We start from the raw sequence: 24,199 nt of genomic DNA, 5'->3' as shown, positions 1-24,199 counted from the left end.
TGTGTTGCAATACAAAGACTAATAATGCTTCTCAAATTCTGGAAAGACTGATGTAAACTAGAAAAGGCATGAGTAAACAATATTAGGAATAATGTTAAATCTGCGATGCAGCAGGAATTTAAAAGATGAGAGAATATTATGAACCACTTTATGCCAATAATGTTGAAAACTTAGGTGTTAGATCAAATTCCTAAAATAGCATAAATTTTCAAAACTGATTCAAGAAGAAGCAGAAAATTGGAATGCTCCTAAAACCTGTTAAATAAAATGAATCAACATATTTCTTAAAATTTCCTTCCAAAACACAGGGTTTAGGTAATTTAATAGGCAATTCTATAATAGCCGCAAAAGATCCAGCACCTGATACCTTGCAAAGCCTTTTAAAAGAATATAAAGAGAAGAAACACTCCCAGATGGATGTATGAAGCCAGCACAGCCTTTAAACCCAAATCAGTCAATGATTATTATTTTCTGTATCAATGATTATTTAAGAAAGGAAAAATTACCAAGTTCACTTTTAACATAGATCCAAAATCCTAAACAGAGTATCATCATACTGAATTTACCAATAGATGATAAAGATAATACATCTTGACTGTCAATTAGTGCAGCCACTTTGGGAAAGAACATGGCGCTACCTGACAATATGGTAGAGTTGGTCATACGCAAACCCCATGGCTTGGTAGTTTTCTTAGATAAAGCCTCTTAACTCATGCACATGGACATGAATATGTGTTCAAGCATGTTCCTAGTGTTTAATAATAACTCATACACCCATCAGCAAAAGAATGGGAAAAAGTATTCATACCATACATGTATGTTCTAGTATATATACTTATCTACATGTTAATGAATTATCTACAGTTACCTGCAACAATGTAGGAATATAATAGTGAAAAAAGCAAGTCCTCAAAAACTATAAACACTTGGTTTTTCTTATAAACAAGAAAAGCTAAGCAATATATTATTTATGGGTATATATACATGTAGTAAAACAACAAAGGAAAGCAAGTGACTGAAAAACCTGCAAATTAATGGCAGCTGTTATCTCTGGCAGATGGACAGGGGGGAAGTGGGAGGAGAGGGCTTCCTAAGATTGGTAATATTGTTTCTTATTCTTATATTGGAGGAGGGAACACAAGGGTTGTTGTTATATCATATATGACATTGCACACACACACATACACACACACACACACACACACACACACACACACACAGAAGTATTTTCCAGAGGGAGTTGGGACTGCTACCTACAGACCCAGAGGGGTGGAGGAGGTGCTGGGTTCAGGACTAGGGAGGTGAGCTGCTGCTCAGCTTATGGAGGTGATGGGGTGTGGCTGAAGCGCAGACTGGGGGGACACATAGGATGCCTGTCACTGCCTTCTGTCCAAAAAGGATTTTAAAAAATCAAAAGATGTTAGAGTTGAAAGAGATTGTAAGTCATTTCTAGACCAGATTTATATTTTTTCCAGAGGAGGCAAGTGAGGTTCAAGGATGACCTATCCAAGCCACACAGCAAATTAGTGGCAGGGCCAAAACCAGAATTTAGGTCTAATGACTCACCTGGCTAACCCAGGTGCTCTACACCTACTTAGCTGAAATGATTCAGCAGGGGAGTAAGAGAATCAACATGGGAATGGATGGGTGGGCAAGATTTGTGCGTTCCGGTTGAGTAGCAGGTCTGCCCCGCATCTGTGGTGGGTGGATTACTTCAGCATTTAGGAAGGCGGCATATGTTACCTGAGTGCTCCTGCTGGGAGCCTCCCTGACTTCTGGCCCCCGCCATCTGCAAATTTCCATAGTGTGGGCTTTAGAGAACTGACAATTTATGTCATGCCCTCAAAACTCAAATTTTACGAATTGGGAATAAAATTCAAGATGATGAAAGTTATACTCGTAAAAGAAATTTTTTTGCCTGTTGAAAGTTAAGACATGTTCCTTCTTCTCAGCTGCACTGGGATTTGGTATTAATTTCTTGAACTAAGATCTCAGTCCTTGATGCCAGTCTTAGTTTCAATATCTGCTTGATGGCTTGATATCCACTGACTAAGGACTGAAAATATATAATAGGTGGAATTTCCATAATCTGCAATAGTTTAAAAAATCATTTTCAAGGAAAACCAGTCTCTAGTTCCATGTCCACAATATTTCTAATGATTTTGTTTGTTCTATTTAAAGCCAGTTTGTATCAATCAGTGTCCTCTTTCAGAATCCTTCTTCCTTGCCCCAAATTCAAAATCAGAAACAAGATGCCTCTCTTCAAAACTGCATGATTTTCATTTAAAAAAAAAAATTTGTTCCACTACCTGAATCTATGTCTCAGATTTCTGGTTTACATTGCTATTGTAATCAAACTATAAATTTCCCAGCCATACTCGGAGACTTAAACTCACAAACATTTCCAAGGGAATTTCTTATTCATATGCACAACTCAGAGTTCTGTTCAAACTCTGTCCCCTAGATCCCTCCTCAAAGGTAATGTTGGAGGAAAAATTGCGATCTGTGACAAAGTCTCTAGGTACAATGCCTTATCTCATGGGACTCTAAAGGGACGAAGTAGAAGGCTTTGCAAAAACCAGAGTTGGTGGTTTTTAATGTTCTGTCTTGCTTCGATTAATTAAGACAAATATGAACATCCACAGCAAAGCTCTTTTTGATCATGGAAATGAGAAATTGGCATCAGGGAGCATGATTTTATTACCTTCTCACCTCCTTACTATAAAAACAAAAACAAAAAAGCAGCCCACGAGCTGATGCATGGAGCGTCATGGTGTAAGTAGAGAGAATCTGTTCCCACGGGTCCTCTGAACGTTCTTCGTTCCTTAAAAGCATGGGGGTGGCTCTTTGCTCCCCCACAAGCTCCCTGTTTCCCTAATCTGCCCTTCTGTGTCAAATGCAAAATTAAATTTAAAAAATCCTTTATCTTTTATCCATTTTCTCTTTTGCAGTCTAACAAACACCTCCCTTTGTGTTTCTGTGTAGTCTCTTCTTTGTGGTACATACTGCTAAATCTCACAAGAGAATTCCTGTTGGGTTATTTTGTCACGATGTTGTGCTTCGCCCCACCCCCCCGTTTAACTTCCCAGATGCCCTCATTTCACTGTCTTTTGAAGTTTCCAGCCTTTTCCATTTTCAGAGCAATTTGTGATCATGCTTACTTAATTTTTCACTGTATCAGGAAAAGAGATTGTTGTTATCAGTGAAAAAGCATTTTGTTTTCTTTAGTGTTATTTCTTGTCCGCACAGCTTGTTATTTTCAAAACAGTTTGCCATTAGTATTATACTCGGTCCCCATTGTTTTGATTCCATTTTTTCAGATGAAGTAAGTTAAGAACAAAGTGGAAGTTGTCCCGCCCTGGGAATGGAAGCAACCTTTAGCTTCGGTTTCTGATTATCTGGCCCAGTTGCAGACACTACTTAGTGATTCAGAAAGCTGGCTGGGTATTTGCATTTGCCCTATACAGTAGTAATTCTTGATATCTTCTGGCTTTAGAGTAGTGATTAGTGTAATGGAGAAAGGTTAAGAAGATTTCCAAAGATGGCAGCTTCTAGCAAGCTTATTTTAAGATTCAGACAATTTTCTGCCAGAGGAAGTCCTGAAATGCTGTCGCAAGCTGAAATTCAAAAACATATATTCACTTGCAGGAATTTTTGTTGTTCCTTTTTACAAAGCAGTTTTACTGCAGAGTAATGAGAGGCTACTGTCTACATCAGCCAAAGAGTGAAAACTCTCTTCCTTCCTTGAAGGTGAGGTTTCAACCCATCCTTGTAAACCTGCACTGGAAAAGCAAATTCCTCTGTTGATGTTATTCAACAGCTTGTACCTCGTACCCTAATCGGCCAAATGGTTGAACAAATGTGTTTTAGTAACATTGAGTTGAGCCATGAAAAGTCATTTCTTCCTAGGAAATATTTCCCAGTACTGACCACTTGCCAAATTAAGGCTAAACTTAGGAAAATTAGGTCCTACTATGGCTGTATCCACTCTGGTATTTCCTAATAAAGCTTTCAGTTCTCCATTTGCTTGTTTTTATATATTAATTCTTAGTGGACAAAATACTTCTTTTCCCCCATAAGAAGTTTTGGAATCAGCTAATTCATACAGAAAAAAAAAATGTGTTGTTGTTTTTTCCCTCAGGTAGATTGTTTTTTTCTGGGTGGCTCTTAAAGCCACCACCTTCAAAATGTTTCTCAAATGTTTCCACTCACCTCTAACTGTGTTAAAGTCTTTTGATGAGTATAATAATATAAACATTTTGAGGATGGTTTCTTTAGGCAATAAGATCTACGTTCAGTTCATACTATTTTCAATCGGGTTATCAAACCTCCAGCCGTTAGAAAGCTGAAGTTGTGGGAGTAGGGAATGTAACTTAATATACAAAATAAGAGAGCAAAACATAAAGGTCATATTTAATAAGCATAATTGAAAAGTCCTGGGCTTAGGCCTGAATACTCATGTAGGATGGCAGTAGTCCTGATGCTATACCTTATTTTCCGAATTTTATTGCTGAAATCCGCATTCCCAATCCTCCCCACATTTTACTGGTAGGAAAGAAGTGTTAAAAAATGTGAAATTACTCCCCCAAATTTGCAAAGACAATAAATAGCATAACCAGCAACAGAACTCATATTTCTTGGTTTCTAATCCATTGCTGTTTTGCAAGTTCAGTATGAAGTAACTGAGCGATATAGTGGCCAAAATATATGATGCGAACTCAGGTAAAAGAATTACAGAGCTGAATGTAAGCCTACCTATTCTGTACATTCAATTAATATTGATCAAGTGTCTGCTCCATGCCATGCATGGTGCTAGGCACAGCATTAAAATGGCTATTTAGGATGCCATTGAACATTTATAATTTTAAGCAGCATTTAGAATTTTTTTTTTTTTTGAAATATCGAAAAACTCCTGGTAATATGTCTGTCACGATATAGCACGGTCCCTGTATCCAGCCAGCCTCTGGATAACCAGGTGAGGATTCAATACAGCATTTCTTCAGTGAGTGGACAGTTGAGTGAGATGGCCTCTAAGGTTCTTTACAGCTCAAAAGTCTTAATGGTTCCTGGAAAGTCTTCTATAAATGCTTTTATAATAGTGTTAGATATGCACTGAGCACAGGAGAAGGTGTGGGTAGCGTAGGACTAAGAAGGTCTCAGACTTCATTCTCTGCCATGCATGGGCCCAACCTGGGTCCTGGCGAGATTTCAAAGGGAAGGGTGCACAGCTCTCCCCTGAGTTACCAGCACCTCATTGCATCGGGCCACAGGATATTGAAAAGGAAATATACAGACATTTTTTTAATATTGAAAAATTTTCAAATTATGAAATGGGTGTACTCTGTTTATAAAAGTTTGAACATTACATGAAAGTGAAAATCCTTTATCATACCCTCCTTCCACAAAGCAGTTTGGAGTGTGGTGAATATATTAACATGTCATTTTTTTTATAAAAATCAAGTTATGTTTACTTGGTTTACATCTTTTTTGTACTTAGATACTTTTTCATGTTAGTATATTTACTTTAAAAAGGTTGTGTAGCATTCCACAGAAGGGATGTATTATAATTTTAAACTATCATTTACATTTCTTTTCTATTTCTAGAACAACAATACCATACCAAATTCTAACGGATACTGACCTTTCAGTTTTTAAGATAAAAGTGGCAAGTGATTCTTGGAATATAAGAGAAATACCAAGTGTGGGGTGGAGGGGTGGGATGAGGGAGACATAGCTAATGGGGAATTGGTCATAAAAACGTATTGAGAAAAAGGAAATTGCAATTTCTCTACAGACAACACTATGACATCCTATTGTTCCTACATACTGACTTTCCTGACTTCAGTGGTTTCAAAACAGTACTACTGAAATGAAGGGGGGAAACCCACTTCCCTTAATTATGTACCTGAATCGTCAAATAAAACGTTCACCAAAGTATGGCAGTAACCCATGGAGCTATACCAGGAACCCTAGAACGATTTCAGAGGGCAGTACAGTGGTTTATATGTGGCTTCACCTGCTAATTGAAAAAGCTATATCCAGGGACATATTTCAAATATTGATATCCAAATGTATTAGGTTGGTGCAAAAGTAATTGCGGTTTTCGCAATTATATTTAATCTTTTAAACCGCCATTACTTTTGCACCAACCTAATAAGAATTGACATGTATTTAACTGCTTTAGAAGTTCAAAATTTTTCAAAATGCCCCATTTTGGAGGGTATCTTGTCATAATTAGAAATCCTGTTGATATCAGAAAAACTGGTAGGCATGGTTCTCCTGTGACCCTCTCTTGCTAAGACTCCAGAAAGAGCAGCAGACAGCCAGCTTTATTTGTGAAGGTCCTAAAAAACAGCACATTAGCATACAAATTGGTAATGCTGATTTCTTTTATTAATAAGATTTATTTTTCAGAACAGTTTTAGATTTATAAGAAATACTGAGCCGATAGTACAGAGTTCCCATGTTACTTCCTCCCGCTTCCTGCCTCAGTTCCCCTCTGATTAGCATCTTACATCAGTCTGGTCCATTTGTTACAGTTAATGAAGTGATGTTGACGTATTATGATTAACTCATATCCATAGTTTATTCCAATTTCCTGTTTTTAACTAACGTCCTCATTCTGTTCCAGGATCTCATCCATTATACCACATTACATTTAGTTGTCATGTCTCCTTGGGCTCCTCTAGGCTGGGAGTTTCTGCGACTTTCCTTGTTTTTCATGACCTTGACCGTTTTGAGGCATACTCATCAGCTATCCGGTAGAATGTCCCTCTGTTGGAACTTGTCTGATGTTTGTCTCATGCTGAGGCTGGAGTTCTGGGCTTTGGGGAGGAAAATCACGGAGGCAAATTTTCATTTTCGTCACATATCAAAGGCACATACTATCAACATGACTTACGACTCTTGGTGCTGACCTTGATCACTTGGCTGACGTAATGTTTGTCAGCGTTCTCCACAGTAAGGTTGTTTTCCACCCCTTTCCCACACTCCTCTTTGGAAGAAAGAAGTCTCTGTATAGCCCGCACTTAAGGACTGGGGAGTTATACTCCACTTCCCTGAGAGTGGAGCATCCACATAAATTATTTGGAGGTCTTCTGCATAGGAGATGTGTCTCTTCTCCCCTTTCATTAATTTATTTGGTCATTTATTTGTATCAGTATGAAATCATGGATATTTATTTTACACTTTGAGTTATAATCCAATATCACTTTATTTTGTTTGTTCAGATTGTTCCAGCTTTGGTCATTGGGAGCTTTTTCAGTTGGCTCCTGTATCCCTTTCATACATCTCCATCCATCTTTTTTATTTTGAGCGCTTCCTTACTTTCTGGCACCTGAACATGTTCTAGGTTCATCTTGTGTATTTCCTGCCACAGTCCTAGAGTTAACCATTTGTCCTTTCATTGGAGAATGGTATTAGAAACCGAGTTCCAGGTGCTAGATGCACGTGCTGTTACTGGCATTTTGCTTACTTTAGGTTCTTTCAACTGACAGAAATATATGTGTGCTTACTAAACTTTTTATGCGCATATGTCTGTAAATATTCTGTATATAATAATCCATATCTATATTAAGTTAAACATGAGTGCTTATTGATGTCTCCAAATCTAATACATTACCACATGGATCATTCTAGGCTTCTCCCTTGCTTATCTGTAATTTCCACTCCCACAGTGAGAAACTTGCCTCCCACCATCTGCAATCCATTAACTTTATTGTTCAGTTCCAGCCTACGTGTATAGCAGTATCAGAACTGTTTACCCATAACCCTGTGGGAAACAGCTAAGTCCACAGGAGTGCTGGACAGCATGCAGTTGATTTTGTCGTTAGTCTTACAGACTTCATTCATGTACAAAGTTACTTAGGTTAGCATCTCTTCCCCTCTCCCTTCAGTGAAGTTGTTTCATATATTTATAATACAATTAGACTCTCTTATCATTATCTTCATTCTTTTCTGAGTTTGTCTGATCTCCTAAAGGATTTTTTAAAAATCGGTGTACTGTAAAGTTCTATGAGTTTTGACAGATACCCATGTACCCACCATTACAGTATCTCACAAAATAATTTCATCACCCTAAAAATTCCCTGTGCTTCATCCTTCTCCTCCTTTCCCTGAGCCCCTGACAGTCACTGATCTTCTCTCATTCTCTATAGTTCTTCCTTTTCCAGAAGGTCATGTAGTTAGAATCATACAGTGTGTAGCCTTTCCACACTGGCTTCTCTTGCTTAGCAATAGGCACTTAAGATTCCTCCATGTCTTTCTGGCTTGATAGCTCATTTTTTTCTGAATAATATTCAATTGGATGAATGTATCACAGTTTGTTTATCCACTTGCCTATTGAAGGACATCTTGGTTGTTTCCAATTTTAGTAATTATGATGAAAGCTACTCAAAATAATATTCATGTGTAGGTCTTTGTGTAGACGTAAGGTTTCAGCTCAATTGGATACATACCTAGGAGCGTGAATGCTGAAATGTATGCTAAGATAATGTCTACTTTATAAGAAACTACAAACTATCTTCCAAAGTGGCCTTACCATTTTGCATTTCCAGCAGCAATGAATGAGTCTTCATGTCGCCGAGCATCCTTGCCAGCAAATGGTATGTCAGTTTTCTGGATTTAGCCATTCTAATAGGTGTGTAGTGACATCTCATTATTGTTTTAATTTACAATTCCCTAATGACAAATGTTGGGCATCTTTTCATATGCCTTTTGCCATCTGTATATCTTCCTTAGGTGACTATACAGATCATTTATCCATTTTTCAATTGGATTGTTTGTTTTCTTATTGTTGAATTTTCAGGTTTTGTTTCTTTTAATATATATACTTTGGATACATGTCCTTTACCAGATATGTTTTACACATATATTCTTCCATTCTATGGCTTCTCTTTTCATCCTCCTAACAGTGTCTTTCATGTGTTGTTAATTTTATTATCATTTTCTTCACTCTCAAACAGTAGCTTTAAGGCTTTAGCCTTCTGTGGGTAGACAAGATCAGTTGTTCCAATATAGCCAGTGCTGTCTTCCTCCCCTTCCTATCATGAAAACCATTTTTCTAGATTTTCACTTAACTAGGTTGAAACAATGGGGAGGCAGGTGCACAGAAACCTGTGAGATTTGGTGCTTAGTTCTGGCTCTGCTCTAGATTGGCTTTAAAAAAACAGTGGCATTTTTCTGTACCTCAGTTACTTTGGATCTGATACTCTTTAAGCTAATGTATGAGATGTCATTCACAAACAAAAGCTTGAGTGTCAAACCATTTGATTGCTTTCACTGAAGTTCAACATTAGCTACTACAATGAGGTTTTCAAGCCAAAGCCCATCCCCACCTCTTTTCACTCACTGTGGTCATTTAGAGAGTCAGTGTTAAGCTGTGACTGGACCATTTCTAGAAAATATGTGCAAGCAATTCCAAGTGCCTCACTTAACATATGAGGACTTTGTGGACCCATTTGCTTTTCTGTTAGTCTTTATAGTTACCCTAGGCTTTGAAATCTTCCTGTGGCCTACCATTAGGTCTCCTTTGCAATGTGCTTGCCATGCTATTGGAAAGCATGCCAAGCTTTGGAGATGCTTTCCAATAGAATGGAAAACCTATTCTGTGAAGTCTTCTTCTGACATTTGTTATACCAAGTAGAAAGGTTTCGAGCAGCAAACCCAGTGTTGTTTCATCTCCTTCACTCCTCTTAGGTATATGAATGTGCTATTTTTTTTTTTTTTTTAGTTTGAACTTCAATAAGAACAACCTAAAATGGCTATGAAGAAAATTGTAATGTACAGCCGAGTACGATTTTTGCCTTAGTAAGATATTTCTAAGTTATTCTATTTGCCAAGGGAAGCAATGGAAAGTTTTGAAGGGGGATATTGATGTGATTTGATCTCGTTTTTGAAGAGATTACTCTTGATGGTGTATGCAGAAGAGATGTTAGGCAGACAAGAGTGGAGGTGGAAACACCTGAGGGAGTGATGGTGATAGGCAAAGCTAGAGAATAGTTTGAACTGGGTGACAGCAGTGGATTTGGAGAGAAGGCGTCAGAATCGAAGGGAGTTAAAGCTAAGTAGACTTGGTGATAGATTGAACATGATTGGGGAATAAGATAACTACTGGCGGGTTTGCTCAAGATTGTCCCAGTTTTAACACAAGTCACAGTAGTGGGGGATTACCCACTCTTGAAATCAGGGATTAGATTCACAAATCAGGAAGGTTCTTTTTAGCTCTAAAGTTCTAGGTTTTTGTGATTCTATGAAATACTTCAGCAGAGCAATTTTCCTCCAATTAATGGAAGGTTTAATGGCGATCTTGGTATGTATTTTCTGCCAGGGCCAGGGCAGAAACTTCAGAAGAAGACATTCTCTATAAGAATAATGCATCCCATCCTTATGACATCTATGTAAAGAGAGTTCTTTACTGGTAGGGGACATTTAGCTTCTATAAAATAATTTTCTAACTGTATAGCTCTGAGAAATGGAGTCCTGTGACTCCTCCCCTTTGAAAGATATTTGAAGAGCAGACTGGACATCAATTCATAAGACTGCCCAGAATCAAAGGAAAGGTAGACATGACCTCTTGAGGTCATTTTTGTGACTCTGGCAAATGGTTTGAGTTCTATAGCAAAAGAAGTTGGCAAATGCAAATTTTAATGAGTATTTATTGTTATTACCTAAAATAAATGCATAACCTTTCATTTTCTCAGATACAGGTGGCCTTGATAAGAGTCCCTTAGAAACACATTCAATCCTGCAGCTGTTAAATTCAGCCTCTTTGAAGCACCTGCCAAGAAACCACTTGTAAAGGAACCATGTAGTAAGATGCCCATTTGTTAGTTCTCATTCACCCCAATTCTATCTGTCTGTAGAATCTGGTCTGCACTTCCCCCACTTCTGTTGTAGCTTTGCCTCCTATTTGCTTTTCTTTCTGCAAACTACACACATTAAATACAATCATTTTGACTAATGCTACACCTGAAGCCTGGAACCTACCCATGGGAAAATACCAAGAGTCTTTTCAAAACCTGTAAATGAGAACATCTTTACAAAACAGAAAAACTGCTAAGAGTCAAGTATCACTTCATAATGCAGCTCTTGACTTCTTATTATTGAAGAATGCCAGTCCTTTCATCTGCTTTGCAAACCTCTATAATTGATTTAATCAGTTTCTGAGCATGGCATGAAGTTATGGTATAGGAGGGAGGGTAGGGAGTAGTTTCTCACTAGCTGTCACATGTACTCTTCATAAAATAAGTAGATCTTTCTTTCAGGGAATAGTTTATCAAGCCTGGTCTAGAAGCATGCCCTTTTTTCTGACCCTCAATTTTCTTAGTAATTCACAAGTAAAGTAGTTGGATTTCATTGGCCAGTCTATGTTAGACCCTCCTTCCAGCAGCATTCACTATGTATCCTGAAAGCCAAGATCAATCATGTCATTAGTTGCTTTGGGCAGGTTTGTCATCCTTATATCTTCCAAATGAAGCATGGGATTAGGGAAGATTGTGTTTTCAATATTTAATTATGAAGGTTTCTAACTTGCAGCCATTTAATGGCAAGAAGAATAAGACTCACGCTTATAATAATGGTTAATATTTATTTAGCATCATGCAATACCTCATTTAGCAGTATACTACCAGCCCTATGCAGTGCATATTGTTATCCCCATTGAACAGATGAGGAAATAGAGGCTTGGAAACTTTAGATATTTGTGCAGACTCACATTGCTGGTAAGCATTAGAGATGGATATGCTACTACCGCGGACACCATAAGACAATCAAAGCCATGAATTGTTTATCTTCGGACTTCTCTTCTGCCACATGTCCTCGTGGAATCTTAAAGAACCAACCTGTAATCCAGTCATAAGACATCAGAATGTTTAGGTCTCCCTGGCTGAGGTTGCTCCCAGTGCAGCTAGCTCCGTAGTGGCCCTTTGTCACTCGAGCTCCAGAGGAAATGGCTGCCTCTCACCCCTGGTCGGCACTGATGCCAGTGATACTCACCTGGAGTGCCCAGGAAGAGAGCTTGGCACCTCCCAGCCCCTGTACTGTCCAGGTCCCTGCCACACCACTTAGCTCAGTTCTTGGACTTTATCCCTTTTATTGTTTAAAATTCTTTATTGATTTATTCAAAAATTGTTATGAAGTGCCCACTTCATGCAGGATCCTGTTGTAGATACTGTGAGAGAAACAAAAGTATAAGACCTTCAGCTAGGACAGTCAGCTAGAGATGTCCCACAGATAGATAGCAGAGTTACACCTGAATTTGGGAGATAGATAAGGCCTTTCAGTATAGATCTGGGAGGCATACATATAATGAGGTTCAATCTAAGTACAGCAGCATGGTTTATTGGAAAGAGACCAGAATTTGAAGTGGGAAAGTCCGTGTTATAATCTCATTTCTAGATGCTTGACCTCTGGCAAGCTATGTAGCCTCAACTAAGCCTAAATCCTTTATCTCTAAGGCAGAATAACTACCATTCCTGCTTTACAACACTATTATAAAGATAGCAATAAAGTATTTTGACAGGCTTTGTAATTTGTTATTAAAAGTTTAGTTGTTATTATTATTATTATTATTATTATTATAAACAAGTGAGTAAAACAAAGTAGGTGGGGCTGGGTCCCACATGGAACTGACCCCTGGTCACTAGCTGCCACTTTAGAGGTAGGCTTAGAAGTCTGAATTTGAAGTTGTGAACCTTTCCCTTTGGACAGATGCCATGACACAGATGGAAGAAACACTGATCGTTCAGAACATATCAAAATAACTACAATTATGGATGGGAAAATGTTGAATCACTTGATCTAGCTGAATCTTGGTTTCTTCTTCAATAAAATGTAAATGATTATGTAAACATCATAGTTTATTTTGAGGATTAAATAAGATTTTTAAAAGAATTTGTACAAAACTCCTTAGCATAGCCCCTGGCACAGAATAACCAGGCAAGAAGTTGGCCCAATGACAATTGAGAAGCAGCTTAGTGTTGTGATGGGTAAGCCCTGCCACTTGCTGGGACCAGTTACTCAAGTTTTCTTCCTTCTGCTCCCTCATCTGTATGTAGATGGTTTATTGGGACAGTGGCTGGCACATATAAGCATCCAATAAATACTACCATTTATTACTAGCAATAAGTTTATATAATGAGTTAGTAGTGGATTTAAAACCCATAGAAGCTAAATATTTAGGAAGATGGGGCCAAATGGGAATTTCCCATCTGTTTTTTCCATTAATGAGAACCAGTTGTTGAGACTGGTTAGGGCCTGTTTCTCACCATTCTGATATTCAACAGAGCTAGAGACAAAGGATCTAGAAAAGACAGGTGGACATGGAATTGCCACAGGTGAGCTATTTATAGGTAAAAGTGAGAAGTAGAAGTGGAAGCAAAAATCAGCTGAATTTATTGCCTAAAATTACGTAGGGAAAAGGAGAGATCAGCTCATTTTACTCACTTGAAAGAATGTAACCAAATAAAATATTACTTTTATGGGCTTATGGATTCATTAACTTCAGTAAACATCACAGTTAGTCTGTCCAACAACAAAAGCTGTTAACTCCAAAACTATAATTAGAATAATGGATTGTTATGATAAGTCACAGTTCATCAAAAATAATTTACAGAAGCTATTGTTATAAGCTTATGTAAGGAGTCTTTAGTTGTATTTGTTATATAAGAAGCACTAGGGTCTTTCTGGGGACTTACTATTAGCAAATCTGAAAATGTTTCTGTTAAAATCTGGTGATTTGGTGATTTCTGAAATTTAAGTCTATGCAGTCGTCCACCGGAATTGATGGAATAAATGATAAAAATATTAATACTCTGTAAACCCAATCTGTGTTTAAGAGGTGTCATCTTGGATTAGATTATCAGCTCTAGCCCAGCCTTGACTGCAGGAAGATTCACTTTGGAAGTGAATTTAATAATAGCACCATATGCTTCCTTTGTAATTCCATATGCCGATATCTGTGATTATCTGTCAACACTGGCAGAGAGCTCCCCTCTACACAAGCAAGATCAGGGCTCTAGGCCCAGCTTTAACTGCTGAGGCCCTAGGCTGAAGCCAGGGGTCAGGCAGGGATGACCACAAACATGGGTCAAGGTGACCTCGGAGGATCCTGGGAGTGAGGTGGAAATCAGAAGCCAGGCGGCCCTTTTGAAGAGGCTCCGAGGAGGTTAAGAGACAGGATGGAGGCCAGGGACTCAGGCTAAGATCAAGAGGGTATATAAACCTGGATAGGTAACGATGGGGGAAGAGGTCCCTGGAGTTGCACGCTGAAGTATTAAATACATCTTAAGTGATACTCACAAGCCTTCACTCAAGCGCTGACAGCTGGGAAGCAAAAATTTCTTCCGAGTCTTAAGGAAGTTGTTCAGTAGGACGAGATTGAGGTTTGCTCTGTAGGGACCAATGCAGTATTTAACTTCCCTCTAACTTGGCTTATAGTAAGCATCTAATAAGTGGTAGATAGTAATAGTTTATAGCACGGACAAATAGGACTTTGGGGGCCATAGTTCAGCAAAGTCATTGATTATTAGATAATCTAGCCTCGGAGCTTCTTTGGAAAGGAATGATTCTTTGTGGCTCGTGACTTGTTCTCTGACTCTTCCGGAAGTGTCTAGGAAGTGAAAGGTGTGGTGTGCCATACTTCCCTCCCCTATCCTGCGTGCCTTTACCTGTCTGTTTGCTGCCTCTGCCTTTGCTTTCTCACCATGTGACCTGGTACCGGCCAGATATGTGCGGTGTTTGCAGCAAACAGAAGTCTAAACATTTGAAAGGACCTAGAGCTACTTTTCTGCCACTTACCAGACCTAGATTATTTAGGTTCCACTGGACTTCTCCAAAATAACTTCATCTCTATTCTTGAATGATCTGAGAAAGAGTTCCTAAAAACAAACAAACAAACAACAACAAAAACACACTGCCCCTTTAGGGACTTAGCTTGTTTTAGAAAATTTAATTGACACATTGGACCAGGAAACAAGGTAAGGCTATGCAAATTAGAGCATGACCTGTGTATCACTCTCATCCCTTAGTGACACACAAGTCACTCCATATCACCCTAATCTGTCAGGACCCCAAGGCCCTCCTATATTTCAGAACTTCTCTGATGTTCAAAAACCTTCAAGTTTTAAAATCAGAATCTGGTTCTCCAGGCTAACCCATCCAGATTTCCCAATTTGCTACATGTTTGTCCTTTGTGTTATTGTATAATTCCTGTTTAAAATGAGCAATAGTCTTTATAAGTATGCTGGAAATTTTGGAATTCATTTATGAATGCTTCATTAAATAATCTCTCTTTTCACTAATTTTTAGTTACCATTTAAAAACAAATGTACAGGGTATCCTCCCACTCCTGTCATCACTCTTGAACCTGATCATGTTTTGGATCTTTTAAATGAGAAGTATTTCCCATGAATGCCAAAATTGTATCGGGCCAGATGAGAAAACTTCACTCAAAGGAGAACTACGTCCAAGCTCTCTTTACACCAATATAACTAGTAAGTGATATTTGAAATTGCCAGGGGCAAACGACTACATTGCTGCTGCAGAGGGACTCTCCCTCTGATAATTTCCTTCTGTGCTGGCAGATTCGAGTAATGGAAAGTATGGAGTCAGGCTGGGTCCCAATTCCTGGCTGAGTGACCGTTGCCAACTCATTCATCTGTTCTGAGCCTTGCTTTCCTCCTTGGTAAAATGAGGATGCTAATGGGACTTCTTGGACTTGTCCAGAATTATCAGTGTTGGTCAAGCTATGGGGCCCCCAGGAAGTGCTGGACAGGGCACAGGTGTGGCCCTCGTGCTGAGCACTACTGCCCACCTGTGGTCTCAGCCTCTAGCAGTAATAAGGGAAGCATGCCCAGGGTTTCCCCCCTGGCAAAATCTCTTGGCCTCCATTTGGCTTACTTGAAATTTGTTTGACAGTATCTCTCGCTGACCCATAAAGAGAGGGATTTAGACAAGGCTGAAATGCATCAAATTTCATCCTGTCTCCGCAAATAAAAGCCTTTGTCGTGCTAATGTGTAAAAGGGGTACAGAGACATGGTGACTTGACATGATTCAGTCCAGGACCAAGATGGAGCTGTGGCCCTCAATTCCTGCTCAAGTCTAATATTCACAAGAGTTTTGACCTAATTTCCTTGTAATGACTATAGACACAAGGGTAACAGTTAAATATATACGTAAGGAAAAACAGGAATTGTGTTAATTTTAACACTTTGTTAAATTTTCCTTCTCTCACAGTCCCTAGCACCTTAGCAGTAATTCAACTTGCGTAGGTGACGCCCGCTGATAACCCTTTGGCCAAAAAACGTGAAGCTCTGCCTTCTCCTGAGGGATGACGACTGTTCTTCTCCCAGAGAGGAGTGACAATCCTAGCTCACATGGCTAAGTACTGAACTGTGTGCCAGGTGCTATTCGAAGCATTTTTCAGGGCCGTAGCATATTGTAAGCACACTTTAAAATACTCTAAGTACTATTCTACGCATTATTTCCGGCGCTTAGAGTATGTGAAGCACTTTTCAGTTTTTCCTCAGAGCCACCCTAGAAGGTAGATACTCTGTACTCCCCTAATTTGCTCTGAATACCTTCTACCACCTTCACGGTTACACCCTAGTCCAGGTCACCATCACCTCTTGCTTGGGGACTATGGTAACCTCATAACTTGCTTCCGTCTTTACTCACTTCCATCTCTTCTACACATAGGAACCAGCAGGATGCTTTTAAAACATAAATCAGGAGTCAAATCGTTTTCCTTCTCATTATAAAAAGGCACAACAAACAAAAGCCTTCACTTAATTTCCAATGTACTTCATTCCGAACTCCTTACACAATCTTCAAAGCCCCTGCAGGATCAGGTCTTTACCGCTCCACTCTCCACTTTACTCACTTGGCTTCAGCCGTAATGGTTTCTCAGTCATCATCTGAGACACAGCTCTGCCTCAGGGCCTTTGTACTTCCTCTCCCAGTACTTGGGATGCGAAGCTCTTCCCCCATCTTCCTCTTTTCCTCCTCTTCCTTCTTCTCTCTCTCTCTCTCCCTCTCTCTCTCTCTCTCTCTCTCTCCATTGAAGTTTCTACTCAAATGTAGTTTCTTCAGAGGGACCTTCTCTGAGTCTCTATAGCAAATTGCACCTCTGTCCCTTACCTTGCTTTATTTTATTTATGGTATGTAGCACTACAAATTGAATCTATTTTTATGCATCAATTATCTGTCTTCCCTCTTTAGAAAATAAGCTTCATGAGGGCAGGGACTTTGTTTTGTTCGTTGCTGTATCCCAACAACTAGAATAGTACCTGGCACATGGTAGTGCTATATATAAATACATTTCCTTGAGGTGTTATTTAAGTAAAATCAAATGCACCTATTTAAATGAACACTTTGATGAGTATTGGCAAGTGGATAAACCTGTGAGACTACTACAACAATCATGAGCTAGAACAGTTCCCTAAAAGGTTTCTTCCTGGCCTTATGTAGTAAATCCCTACCCACTGCCCACCCCTTCGCCCCAGTCAATTGCCAATCTGCTTTATATCATTATAGATTATGTTTGTCTTTTCTAGAATTTCAGATAAATAGAATCCTATGGTATGTACTCTTTTGTGTCTGGCTTCTTTTCTAAGCCATATATATATATATATATATATATATATATATATATATGCCATATATATATCTATATCTATATATATCATACATAGATTCACTTATGTTATTACAGGTATCAGTAGTTCGTTCCTTTTTAGTACTGAGTAGTATTGCGTTATATGGTGCACCACAGTTTATCAGTTCACCTGCTGATGGATATCTGGGTTTATTGTCTTTGCCTATGATAAATACACCTGTTATGAACATTTATGTGCAAGTCTTCTTGAGGCTATTTGTTTTCATTTCTCTCTAGCAGATACCCAGGAATGGCTTAACATACATGTGAATGAATTTTACAAATAGGGAATTGGAGCCTTAGAGGGGACAAGTGACCTTCCCAAGAACACACAGCCAGGGAGCGTGGGAGCTGGGTTTGCAGCTGGCTGGTTCAACTCCAGAGTGCCTGAGATTTGCATCTTTCCCTGAAGGTTTCTATAGCCCAAGGCAGCTAAGGAGTCTCACCCAGGTCTCAGAGCAGCCAGCTCTCTGCATTTGGACAGAATAGTAGATTGGGGTTGAGCAGAGGTTGGGCACCCACATTTCTCCTTGATTCCATTCTCTCTCTCTACTCCCCTTCCTGCTCTTCTCCCGTAGCGTTCTCCTCTGAGCACAGAGCAGTGATATTCAGCGGAAAGTGGCAGCAGCAACTCCTATTCTAACTGGAGCATGTGGCATCATCCCGCCTGACTGGAGGCATCTCAGCCTCACGCAGCCGGCCAGCATTGCTCATGGGCCTGGACGCAGGTCCCGAGCTGGGCTGGTGTGGCTTTGCTACTGCACCTTCCATGTATATGGTGAGAAATACACACCAGATCTGAGTTTTCCTGTGTGGTAAAGATGGCTTTGTCTTCCTGCCCTGGGAGACTTGCCCAACATGTGACACAGAATGATTACAACGGATAGACTCCCTTGACCATCCACAGTCAAACTGGAAGGATGATGAGCAAATATACACCAGGGCGGTTTTTGCAAAAACAGGATTAAAACTACCTGTCCACACAGGGCTTTCTCCCGTCTAGCAGTGTGGGAATTACATGGTGGTATCAATAGATGTGACTTCACGGAAGAGGATGAGGAAGAACAAATTTCAGGGGTTTCTGTATTATACCTTTGATGAGTAGCCACAGTAGAGAAAAGTAAACTGCCAGGTTTGCAGGTGCCCGGGTCTCAGGCAGCATCATGAATGTAAACTATGGGCTAAATAAGCAGCAGAAGACTTGCTTCACTGTGAAGTTAACAGCTCTCCAGCCTTGGGGAGCCCCTTTCTTTTGTGGTTTTCCCCTCTGGACTAGGAGTGACTTGGCCAGTGGATTAGCCTGTGGTGCCCAGTTCCTAGTATGTGAGGAATAACCTGGTGGTGTATTAAAAACACAGATTCCCAGAACTTAGCAACTTGGAGTGAATCAGTCTGGAATGGAGCCTAGGAATCTGCATTTTAGCAATTCTCAGATGATCTGCATGCTTGCTGTCCGGCATCCATACTTAGAGAAAGAGTGATTGAAGCCCAGCATCGTCCTCTGTGAGCAGGGTTCTGTGGGAGCCCCGGGAAGGTAACTGATTGGAGACCAGCTCTGCTCTTGGAGACAGAGCAGGGACTGGGCTTAGCCACCAGCCATCCATGCATCGCCAGGCCTCACCCTGTTCGGACCATCTTGATGGTATCCCACGGGGAGGGAACCTACAGGTTAATCTTCTGCTACTTATAACGCATCACTCCTGCCTCCTGCAGTGTGTCGCCTCTTATTTTTTGTACCAAATGCTCTGCAGCCCTTGTAAATAAGAACTCCCTGTTGGCTTGTGTTACTGCATTTATTGTTTGGTATTTTTGTCTTCTGTTCTCTTTTGCCTCTCTGTGTTCCAAAAGGAACAGCTTAATGTTTCCCCTTCTCCTCTCCATAATAGGGTTGTTGGAGAATTAAATGAGATAATGCGTGTAAAACACTGAGAAGAGGGTCTGGCACACATAATTACTTAATAAATATTAGTTATCATCATCATCATTATCATCATTATTTCATGAGTATAAACTTGCTTTGTATAAATACATACATATGTTTATACCTTCTGTTCAAATGCCTTTATGGATCCCAGTGTTTTACTTAGCCTGTTTCACCGAAAATAAGATCTAGCCGGACAATCAGCTCTAGTATGTCTTTTGGAGCAAAAATTAATATAAGACCCGGTCTTATTTTACTATAGTATAAGACCAGGTCTTATATTATATTATAATATAATATAATATAATAAATATATAATATAATACCAGGTCTAATATAATACAATATAATATAATACTGGGTCTTATATTAATTTTTGCTCCAAAAGACGCATTAGAGCTGATTGCCCGGCTAGGTCTTATTTTCGGGGAAACACACTAATAGGGCCCAACTCCCAGCCTGGCAGCGAAGGCCAGCCTCGGCCTTCCTCGTCAATTTTAGCTTTCTCTTTCACCCACAGAGTGTTTTCAGTGAGCTGAATTGCTCAGTGTTCCTTAACATGTTTTCCCATGTGCCTTCTCACACGAGACTTCATGCTTACAAAGCCCTTTCCTTAAACATCATACACCATGACCATCCTTCCGTGTGCAAGACAAAACACTAAAGTCAGCCCTCCCCCAAAGTTTCCCCCTCCTTCCTGGACAGTATTAATAGTTCCGTCCTGTAGAATCTCAGGGGGTTACCTAATAGTTTATCTGACTTCCCTCAAGCTACCTACACTTTCTACCTTGTGGTAGAATCAGATAAGCTTGGGTCTTCTGTCCCCTGTTAGATGATAAGGGCAGTGGCTTTCGGACAAGACTGTGATTTATCTACTTCTTTGTATCCTCACCCTGTCCTAACTGTCCTTTCCCCAATACAGTGACCTGCATATGGTGGCATCTCTATGCACACGGGTTGAACATCACAAGGGTGCCAGGGGTTATCAGTCAGCCTTAGGCAGTAAAAAGAAATCAAGTAGCTTATGTAGGGCCTGCCTTCCTTTTCACCTCTCTTCTTGTTTTGCAGAGAGGCTGACTCAGGCTATGTGGCCTCGGCTCCAAATTCTCTCTCTCATGCCCCCTCCGTCATTCCAATTATAACGTCTTGGTTCTGTGTTGTTGTTTGCTTGCTGACATTTGATAACCAATTTCCATGAGTATGTTAAAGACTGATAATGGCTCAAGAGCTCTCTGATATTTTAACCGGTACAAATTTCTAAAGCTCAGTTTTGGGGAGCAGGGGATCCTTTGGACAGTGGATTCTAGCTTGTGGTATGAGTCCTCCTGAGGTATGGCAGGAGTCACTATGGTGGGTCTCAAATCCACATGTGAGTGAAGAAGTGTGTGCTGGCTAAAAAGATATAGTCCCTTGACATATTTATATTGGTATTTTTTTTTCAGGTATGTATAGGTATTACCATGACGAGTAAAATGAAATTATTTATAGGATTTACTAAATGCACTGCAATTCCTTTTGTCAACTTACATTTTCTCAATCATGGAATGTGAGCTTAAAAATGACTCATGTGTTGAGCTTAAGAAATATGTGTTAAATGATTTGGTCACCATACTGAAAACTTGCTATATCTAGATCATGCTGTCTGATGTGGCTACATGTGGCTACTGAGCACTTGAAACGTGGCTGGTGTCACTGAGGAGTGGAATTTTAAATTTTATTTGATTTTCATTGAAATTGAAAACTGATACTGGATCCAGCTATTGGAAAACATTTTAAGTATGTTTGGAGCCACTTGGATATAAGAATCTATTTTTTCACCTTTATGTTTTATGAAATCGAAATACAGATGAAGTATTTGTGATGTAAATTTAGCATCTGAATTGAGATGTGTGGTAAGTGGGAACCATATACCGGCTTTTAAAATTTAGTATAAAAATATATATATCAGTAACTTTGTATATTGATTACATGCTGAAGTAACAATATTGGGGCTATATTGGGTCAAATATTATTAAATCATTTTCACCTGTCTCTTTCTACGTTTTAAAAATAATTGGCTACTAGAAAATTTTTATTACATGTGTGATTTACATTATGTTTCTGTTGGACAGTGAAGCACTAAACCATGTCCCTAAGTGGTTAACTGAATCTGTCCCCTCTTGTTACTGTTTCATATGGAGCAAAGCGGCTCTAGGATTACCTTAAAACTGTGATTAAGCAAAATTGCTGGCTTCCATGCACACCTCCTGAACACCCCTTTGAAGGATCCCTCTGTTCCCCATCTGTACCGTTCCTCTAAATTCTTCTTTTCACCAGATCATGATTTTTGTTAGCAGCTTGTAAAAACATGGGCACAGGAGTGGGAGACATGCAAGCTAGAATAATGGTGGGAGACTTCAAATATTTGGGCCTGTTTAGGCAGACTCATTTAGCTGAAAAACAGAGTGCCAGACAAGGCATCAGCATGCTTTGCTGTAAAATCCATCGCCTAAGGTGTAGAAGAAGTGACAAGACAGAGTTATTTCCAACAAGGAAGACCCAAATTGATGAGCTGGAGAAGAAAGGGGCCCTAGAAGAAAGTGATTCTATCCTTGGACCTCATCAGAAAAGACTTAAAGAAGACTTGAGCAAAGCACGCTTCAGAAGTGTCAGAAAAAACAGTAGATGTGATTCCATGACATCTAATTCTAACAGGGAAGAGGGCTCAGTAATGTTAGGAAGGTCTCAAAAAGTAGCTCAGCCACTTGCAAATGATCTCAGCAGAGACTAACAGAAGATTAAATATATATGTATATATATTCCTAATTATTCCTAAGATTATTTGCAGTTGCATTATGAATACCCAGAGAGCTTCCTCAACAGCTCAGAGGCAAAGAGGACACATACCAAAGATGGACAGAAAGACATGTAACCAAAAATAGTATGACAAAGCAGCAGCAATGTGTGAGAGCAGTTCCCGGAGGGCTGAGGGTTCAGATCAGCTGATGCTGGTGAAAAATAATGGCAACACTAAGAACCACTTTTAATTAGGTTGGTGCAGAAAGAGGAACAAGAGACAGGCTGGATGCATCTTGAGGTCACGGTGCTTATCTTTGTCTTACGATTGGGAGAATGAACATTAACTAATAACAGGTAATTCAGAGCTCATGTCTTCTGGCCTCAGTGCATTATATCCCATGGGACCAAGAAGCTGTCAATAAGATCATTGAATTTCTGACAGAATCTTTAAGAGACTGTAAAAAACAATAAAGTGTTCAGGACTTGCGGGAGAAGATGTGAGTTTTCAGATTTAAAATGGGAAGAAGTGGATTGTAAAGACTCTAGGATAATGAGTTCTATCAATTCCAGGTAATACTCTAGTATAATATATATTATGAAGAGGGTAGTTTGTGAAAATCAGAAAAGCTATCAGTGGTTTAGCTCAGTAGGAGCCAGTTTAGTTCACCAAAAATAAGTCATATCAGAGTAGTTGACCTTAATTTGTTAAGACTGGTGTAGTGTTTTACATATATATCTGCAGTTCATAAAGCACTTAATTAGGTCTGTTGTGAACCAAATTAAGAAATATGCACTGAATGATGTCAGAATTGTGCTTGGTAACTAACACCCATAATTAAAGGACACTGATCATCTATTACTTGCTGGAACGAAAACAATTTTTTCAATGAATTAGGAAAAGTTAAAAAAGACATGTTTTTCAATTTGCAGATGTCATGAAGTTTTTAGGAATAGCTGATATATTGGATGTCAGAATAAAAAATAAAAAAAGAAAGATCTTGACAGTTAGGAATGATGGGCCTCATCTAAGAAGAGGAATTTTAATAAGGAATTAATGTAGGGCCCTGCACTTAGTTTCAAAAACCTAAGAGAACCAGCAGCAATGGTACCTGTGAACAAGTCTTAGGGGTTTTAAATTGGCAGAAAATGCAATCTGAATCAACAGTGTGGTATGCCTGATGGAGAGCTAATGTGAACATGGGCTGCAATGAGATAAAGGTAAATTAGAGGAGGGGGTTGCTAGGAAAATGACAGAGATGTTGAGCTACCTGTGCTCTATGAGCTAGAAGGAAGCATTGGACCTATGGGAGTATGGAGACTGGAGACACAGTAAATGGCTTTACTCAAAGTATGAGAAAATTGTGCTATATGTGAGAAACTTGCTATACATGGCCCACATGGGGAACCCTTTGACCGATAAGTGGAAAATAAGGGAGATGAATTTGAGCCCATCAAAAGGAAGTGTTTTCTAACAGCTAAGATAAAATGGAGTATCTATCAGAGGGGGAAACAAGCCACCTTATCTCTAGATGGATGCAAGGATGTCTGGGTGACATTGGGTAAATTTGGTATCAGAGAGGTCATTCTAGCACTGGGAATATAACGTTTCATTCATTCATTCATTGGAATGCTGCTGAAGACACTGCAGATGATTTAAGAATTGTGAAAAATAAATAACAAAACATTACTTTTATTTTGTAAGTAAATTATTTTCAGCAGCTAAAGGCTGTGATACCACCTAGTGGTTATGTCATTAAATCAGAAAATATGCAGTTTATTGCCAGATGTTAAATCCGTCACATTGCATTTCTGAAAAATGTTCACAGAGTATAAAGAAAAAAAATAA

The 24,199-nt window shown here is 39.3% G+C and overlaps 1 protein-coding gene across 9 annotated transcripts in view; it reads left to right on the top strand.

Annotated features, from left to right (window-relative positions):
- Positions 1-24,199, top strand: part of RYR3 (ryanodine receptor 3) — a 481,902-nt gene that overhangs the window by 22,181 nt on the left and 435,522 nt on the right. The gene's annotated exons all lie outside the window — the stretch shown is intronic.

This window comes from Rhinolophus sinicus, chromosome 3, assembly GCF_057876585.1.
Source record: "Rhinolophus sinicus isolate RSI-liver-muscle chromosome 3, RSI-T2T, whole genome shotgun sequence".
NCBI lineage: Eukaryota > Metazoa > Chordata > Mammalia > Chiroptera > Rhinolophidae > Rhinolophus > Rhinolophus sinicus.
This window is presented reverse-complemented; position numbering and strand designations above follow the sequence as displayed.